The sequence below is a fragment of the Diplotaxodon limnothrissa genome, linkage group LG1 (assembly GCF_057381915.1).
Source record: "Diplotaxodon limnothrissa isolate DT_005_m linkage group LG1, D_limnothrissa_male_GT1.1, whole genome shotgun sequence".
NCBI classification, from domain to species: Eukaryota; Metazoa; Chordata; class Actinopteri; order Cichliformes; family Cichlidae; genus Diplotaxodon; species Diplotaxodon limnothrissa.
Genome location: NC_140596.1, coordinates 22,399,609 through 22,407,477, shown reverse-complemented (window position 1 = coordinate 22,407,477; position 7,869 = coordinate 22,399,609). Strand labels below are relative to the sequence as shown.

Genomic DNA, 7,869 nt, shown 5'->3' with positions numbered 1-7,869 from the left:
GCAGCTTGAAAAATGTGTTTTACTGAAAGATATAACAGCTGTGGAAAAATTAAATTCTTCGGAGTAATCTGTGTTATACTCGCTCGCATAACCAGATTTCTGACTGTACCTCAAATAAGACAGTGCAGGTAACGTGTTCAGAAGCACTTTAAATGTACAGTACCGCACATCACTGACCATCATACATGAGTTGTATGTGTACATTTGTAGCGTTGTTGGCACAGGCAGCGTGATGATGTCGCTCATCACTACATCATTAGAACTGGCATGTTGCACTCCTTATTTCGACATGATTTATCAGGGGTTCGCTGTTAACTTGAAAGGAAATATTAGATCCTGACTAAACTTTGATGAAATCCAGAGTTACAAGTAAGAGATTTGGGTCAACTAATGAGAACAGCGCATCCCACGTTGCAAGTCCAGTTGGGATAGATCATTTGCACGTATGCAAATAGTGTTTGAGTTAATTGCTATATCTGGCATTCAGTAAGCTATGTTGGTTGGGCGGACACTGATCACTTACAGCTGAACCTTGTCGGCGTTTTTAACTGATCATCTAACCAATGGTAGGTAAGGGTCTTAGTCACTGAAAATCTTACAGTTCCTCATACATTTACATTTTTTTATAGAACACAAAATATAAACTGTATTAATAGATAGAAAAGAAACTTAAGAAACTGTATTTATTGCAACATTTTGGAGTCACTTACTGCGCCCAGTGTCATGGAAGTAACAGCTGAGCAGAACTACCAGCATTTACTTTTTACCTAGACCACCAAACCTGCATGCACAACTACTTGCAAAGTGCATTAAAAATGAAAAGCAAAGGTGTGTCTGCACATTTCTGCCTGCACATTTCCAAATGTAAGATGGATTAGGATTATATGAAGGTGGCACTGTTTAGATTTTTTTTTATATTAAAAATAGGGCTATATACTACATTATCAAGCAAATATTACCCATTTATACACCCGTCATGGGTGTAGATATTAAACAAGTGCTTAAAATTGCTGTGTATCTACGTATAACTGCAACAAGCACTTATTGTCTGTGCACTGCTCATAAATATGGGGTTAAAACAAACTTGTATGTGTCAAAGGAGATCCCATGTCCAGAGACAGACACCTAAACTGCTGTAGAATGAAAAGTAAATGGTTTAAAGTAGAACTTTTAAAATCTTCCTTTGGAATTTTGATAATTTTGGCTGCTCATTGAGATACTAATGACTGTATTCCTAAGCATGAATCAGCTGCACACCTTTGAAACCTCCTCTGGTTGCAGTGTAATCAAAGCAGCCCCCCCCCCCCCAATCCTCACTCACTGACTCAATGGTGTTCTCTAATTAACCATGCAGAACAGGAGAAGAACACATGTTAATTTAATGTAACAAAAATGTTGATTTTCATGCACTCTCCTTTTCAAATATTTATGGGCTAGACTTGAATTTCAAGATGCATCAAAGACTCACAGGGTATGCAAATGTGTCTGCCTTACCCCCCAACAAGTTGGACTGTCTTTTGCTCTTCACACAGGCTTCGCGCACTACCATCTGAACTATAAAGAGGAAGCCATTACAGTCACCTCTGTAAAAGTAGCCTATATTTGTATTTAGAGAACTATCTGGCACTTGCGGGCACCTGTTCAGCTGCACAATCATCTGTCACTGAACAGAGCAAAGTCTGGAAATAAATACACGTTAAACAAATGTAATGACTCATATTGTTTTGCACCCTTTTTTTTTCTTTTAACCCTACTCACACTGTCACTTTTGAAGCAGCAACAATGGAAACCGGTGGTAATGCCATTGCACTCCTTATTGCCGTTTGGTCAATGTTAACCAAATAAAAATTGAACGTCCAACTTTAAAAACAAAGATCAATAAATAAAATAAAGGTGTTTTCCCTAAATGCACTGATTGTCTGTCTTTAAAGAGATTTTTTTTTCCTTGCAGGTGAGCTTCACACAGTGACCAAAAGGTGGCGCATGAGACACATCCAACACACGTTCAAGTGCAAGCGGTGAAAGAAAAAACTCCGCTCGTTAAAGAAGGTACACTAACAGCAGGAACAACACAGAATCATCATGTATGCATCCGGAAAAACACGGTGTCAGACTGTTATAGGATCATATGCAATTTTATGGTGCAAAGCTTTTTACTCTGTATGATTTTTATTAAATTTGGTGATGTGAATCAGATCGTTATAGCTTTAGAAGAGGGGCTCAGGTTAAAAGTGTGACAGTAGAAAAGTTTCAGTGTTAAAGGTAAGTCTTTCTTTATTTATTCGTAGCTAAATGTAAACTTTGACATTTCGCACACTGCCGGGAAAAAAAAAGTTAATACTTAACTTGCAGGCTATCAGTGTTGTAGAAGTTCAGTGGAGAAAAGCATGCAGTGTGTGCATTGTAACGCGCACAGGAGCATTTTGAAGGTCTTTGATGTAGATGTGGTGTTGGTGTGTTTTGCTTCACCTGGAACAGCAAGAAAGGGAAAGTGAGACGCTCAGGACTCGCATCTGTCGCGAAGTTGTTCTCTCTCTCTGCCTCACTCTCTTTCTCTCCCTCCCTCTCACCCCCCCTCTCTCTCTCCTCTGTCACTCTCTCTCTCTTCCTCTGCTTCCCCTCCTTCTTTCAGCTCAGCTCATGTCATTCTGCAGTTAACAATCAGAATTTTCTTCTGCTGTCTCCTGTCTTTGTAAGTAACTTTCTCATTTCTATTATGTGACACTTATGGCATGTTAACTAACGGACTTCTACCTTTTATTAATATTATTAATATTATTATTATTATTTGTATTTTCTGCTGGTCACAAAATGTTGCTGATGTTTTTCAAAGCTACAACGTTGTCAGATCTCTCTCTCCTCTTTTTAAATTAAATTACATTTTTTTAATATGTGCACGTTTCTACCGAGATTCCTTTTTTGAATGATAGCTGTGGGCCTCATCCAAACCCAGCTGATTATCTAAAACATATGCTCTGTTCGTGACAGATAAATTCCTCTCAGTAAAATCTTCTGTTATTGCAAGTGAGGGTCTGCCTGTAAGGTCCCAGTAGCTGGATTTTTGAGTAATATCAGATGTCAACTTACATTTGCTGAATCTGTTTAAAAAAATGAGGCGTTTTGTATTTCAGCTGTATCCAGTCTAACCTGCTAATCAATAGCTCTGCGTTAACGTACTGATGGTACATAATGGTTATTTTATTTTTAGTTTCTGTGTTAAAACTTAAGAACAAATACACCAAAACTACAGTAAAATGTCGTTTATGAAAGTAAAACTTAAACGTAACGCTTCGAACAATTTTCCATTATTTTCTAACGTTATACTGGTCAATATATAAATTTGTGTGTGTTTGTTTTTAATTATTTACAAAATAATATATACATGTATATCAAAATTCTGAAATAAGTGTGTAAATTTAAACAGTAAGACAGTCACCGACAAGTCTTTTATTTTTTGACACGTTTTTATAAAATGTAATAATTCACTTGTGTTCCAGTAAGTATATATCGTGACAATACTTGCATGTACTTAATTGACTGGCAAGAAATGCGCGTATGATGAAATAAATAAATAATATTTTTTTTAAAATCTACACAAAAAAATCAAAAATGCATAATGTGAGACTCAGTCAATTAAATTAGAAATAATCTGAAGAGGAAGAAGAAGCTGCAGCCTTCTGGATGGTGTGAAAATGAAAACTAGGCGTATAGGACACCGTGACAAACTATAAAGAACACCGAATCTAATGCTGCTATATTTTAAACGGTGATTAATTCACACAAATACATGCTGTTGTATCACAAAACTTAAGTAAATAAAAATAAAACAGCCTATCGCTCACCTGATCTCGTCACCTATACTCACAGATGACCGCATTTTCCTCTTAAGAAACAATAGTAATAATTATAATAAACTTTGACTGAAGTGGGAGGGGTCGCTGAATTACTCGTTTCCTAACGAGACAAATGAAAAAAAAAGTGTCACTGAAGAAAAACTCTGGGGTGGAAAGGTCGCCCTTAAGTTTTCAGTTGTTGTGTAGCTTGTAAGTGGTGTTAATTTAAGTAAGCTTATTAAACTTACTAAAAGCGGGCAGTAAGCTAACAGCCATCCTCCCTGTCTCCACTTTTATTTCGCCACCTCTCTCTCTCGCGCTCTCTCTCTCTCGCTCTCTCTCTCTCTCTCTCTCCCGTATCTCTTGTCTGGGAGGAGGAGGGGGAGTCCTGCCTCTTTGCCTTCCTCAGATCAATGCCCTGGCCACTCACTTTCTGATGTTGCACGACGGGAAATGCTTTGAATACTTGCGACATGGCTGCGCGCATTGATTGCCAAGATTGACAGCATCGTCTTCTCTTGTCTGAGTGTGTGAGAGAGGGAGATAAAGACCAGATAGACGGTTAACAAAAGGTACTTGTAGTTTTGTACAACTGAACTTCACAGAGAGTGGACGGGATCCCCTCCTATGGCCCCGAGTGAGCAGACTTAAGTTTTCGCTCAACAGATAGCTCGGTGATCATTTTCAGTAAAGTATAGCCGAGACTAGTTGCTGTTCTTTGCGCACGGGGAAGGACGCAAAAGTAGGCAATCATCAGCACGGCTCACACCAACAAGGTAAACAACACGTTTTCTCTACTTTTCCAACATGCCTCCTTCTCCTTATATTTCCACCTTGTGTTTAATTGCTGATTCCTTAAAGGCGAGCGCGCTGTCAGCGCGAGCGATCACACAACCTTGCGCGCGTTTTGCTTTAAAACTACTATTATTGTTTTTTATTTTATTTTTTTTACAAAGTAAACTGTGTGCAAAGCTTTCTCGAGTCGGTACATTTTGAGACTCGGAGAATGACTGTCAAACTTTAATCACTGAGACTGTCTGGTGCGTCGCTTTCACCTCAAACAAGCCAAGTCTACACGCGAGACGAGAGTGACGCGTGAAGTGCTGGTTGGAAGTGGCTCTGGTGACCTCGTAATTCGTAAAAAGCGCGTTTACTGAACTTTATCACAAGTAAACTCTGCGGCAGCCCGATTCATCGCTCGGAGCTTTAAAATCATCTTCTTTTTCTTCTCCCTTTCAGCAGCGGGGAGCGTGCGGGCGGACTCAGGCTGCACAGTGCAATCTGCAGCGCTTAGACCAACCCCGACCGCTGCCACCGATAACGTTTCAACTATCTATCGTTGCCGAGTGTTGATTCTTAATCAGCTATTAAATGTTTGATGGTTGGTTGCGGTGTTCTGTGCGTGTTTACAGCGCCCTGTAACTTTGTTCTGCTGGTGGCAGTTTCCCTTCTGTCCACAGAGCGGTACCGTTCATTGACAGTGACGTGCGTCCCGGTAGGTTCCTGTCCACATGTGAGGTAGACAAGTTTATTTGAACCTTCCGCTTATGTCTCATTATACCCTCGTGCATCCAGAACCTTTGTTGCCTGAAGTTATCAGACCCCCACTAATCTTTTTTTTTCTTCCTGTCCGAAACCTCGGAGTTTCTTGAAGCCGTGCAGCCTGGGAATTTGCTCTTCCTTAACTTTCTCCGGGGGTCAGGGGAATTGACCCCAAAAGAATGCATAAGCCATAAATTAAATTCAACAATCGCGGGGCTTGTCCATTTAGAGAAGATGTACTCGAACAGACAGTTTTCCATTTAAGCCGAAATATCTGAAGCTCCTCGCTCCCGGGATAAACGGAACAGAAGTTCCATTGTGAGAACTGTACATGTGTCCATTAGGAGATATTTTCTCACCTTTTATGTGTTTGTTGCCGCAAGACAGTTCCAGCAATGAATAGTAAGGCCTTCCAGTATAAAATGTTTTTTTTTAGATATTTAGAGACGCCAGATTTTGGTCATATTTTAGGATACTAAAAAGCACTTAAATTTCAGACACACTGCTCATTGAGGAAATATTTATTTTTGCACGCACGTCAATTGATTTTGCAGGTTTATGAAAAATTGAAGATTTCCTAAAATATCACTCCAAGATCATTAATTTCGGCAGCAGCGGGTGTAGAGTGCCCCCTCATTTTAAGACGTTTTTCAAAATTAGACACACTCCCTGAGTAAAAAAACAACAACAACAAAAAAAAAAAAAAACAGCACTCTGAGGCTACTGCGGGACTTCTAATAACATTTTAATAAGACGGGAATCCACTATGACAACAGTTTAAACACCCCCCCCCCCCCCCCCCTTTCTGTTTCTTCTTCTTCTTCTGTGTTTTCAGCGCCGAGCACGTGCATTTTTCGTCCACACAAACGACACACCTGTGGCTAATTAATGACACTGTAATTAACTCCGGCACCCCCCCCGTTTTAAGACCTCAAACCCAGATAGCCCTCCCGCGCATTACTATTATTATTTTTGCCACAGTGATAAGAACACTCGGTAGTCCGCTCCTCCGCCCAAGTAAAGTTTTTAGTCCGTGTGGCATTTTGTTTTGCACAGTTGCTCTTACTGTGGCTGTTTACGCACGTTTCCTCATAAGGTAAGCCGGTTCTGGAGACCAAATGCAAGTCTAAATGGCACATTTATAATTAGACTGCCCATTCAGCACATTGTCCTGATTGCTATACAGGGACACTCGGCTCTGTCTCTATAAGAGTTTGTCTCTGACGGCTTGTGCAGCTCAGCGTGTCGCTCAGCAAAAGAGCGAGAGAGGGAAGAGTGAAAAGCGGCATTAGAGCTTTTTGATGCCAGCCGCGCTGGCTTTTATTGAACCTTTCTCACTTATTTTTCCACATGAGAACTACCGGCAACTTAATTAATGACCTACTGCACAATTGGTACATGCAGCTCAAATGTGCATTATAGTCGAAGGAATGTGAAGTGTAACTAATTTTGGCAGTGTGATCCCCTTGAAATATTCACTGTATTTCTTTTTAAATCAATACTGCCACTGACATGTGCGCATTTATTTCACTGAAATTGGAAACAAATCTATTAAAACTCAACTAATCTGTGTATTTGTATGTTTCTCTGATACATAATACAGGGCAATAAAATCTTATGTAATGTTGCCTGGCCTTGCACCTTTCCTGTATTTTCAAAGACTAATCTGCGTTTTGTTATTTGGGGTGAGACTTGAGCTTTTTTGCAAGACTGAGAAATAAGGCAGCATTTCCCACCTGGACTCAGCATAAGATGTAGGGTCGCTAACACTGATCTGCCAGTAAGTTCAAAGTTTTTTAGGACCTACAGTTTGGCATGAAGGGAGGAAGCCTCACTAGCTGCTGCTCTGTCCATGTCCAGTGTCTCCAGTATTGCATGACATGGTGATTTTATATTTATATAATTTATATTTGTTTTACTGAGTGGAAGAGAAATGATGAGGCCATTTTAAAATGAGTTCAGACAAAAAAAACACAAACTGAATAAACCTCAAATCTTGCCTTTAACTGTCCTCATACACAGGTAGGATTTATTATTATTATCATTATTATTATTATTATAATTTAAAGCTCTTGAGCCAGCAATTCGTGGGATCAAAGAAAAAGATGGGAGCGAGTGAGAGGGAAGGAGGGCGAGAAAAGGGGCGCTGAAAGAAATGTGCTTCATGTGATGCTGTGAATATTAATGTCTTGCTCATATATGTGATTATCTGATTATTAACGGTTGATTCTGTTAACGCAGAGGGTACATTTGGCATAACTGTAAAGGGGGGGAGGGGGGAAGAAAAAGTCCCCGTCTCAGTGATGATATATCTTACCCATGTTATGTTATTTTAATGCTTAAAAAACTGTTATTTAACTCCAAGCCACACACTCATGCAAATGAAGGTGCTGGTGTGTGTAGGTTTCGTTTTACGGCCTTGCTCTTCTGCGAACAGTCTCACTCGGAGTGTGTTCCCTTGCCAAAATGAATTCTTTAATGATATTACAACCAA

General features: G+C 39.8%; 1 protein-coding gene across 5 annotated transcripts in view; it reads left to right on the top strand.

The window, feature by feature from the left end:
* Nucleotides 1–2,502: 2,502 nt before the first annotated feature.
* sox6 (SRY-box transcription factor 6) overlaps nt 2,503–7,869 on the top strand; it is a 133,179-nt gene continuing 127,812 nt past the window's right edge. For 3 of the 5 annotated variants that reach the window (XM_085343063.1, XM_085343216.1, XM_085342913.1), the window contains exon 1: nt 3,646–4,609. The gene's annotated coding sequence lies outside the window, so the exon portion shown is untranslated. Of the gene's footprint in view, nt 2,693–3,645; nt 4,610–7,869 lie in introns of those variants that run through there. The other 2 variants (XM_085342992.1, XM_085343140.1) reach the window with 2 other exon arrangements.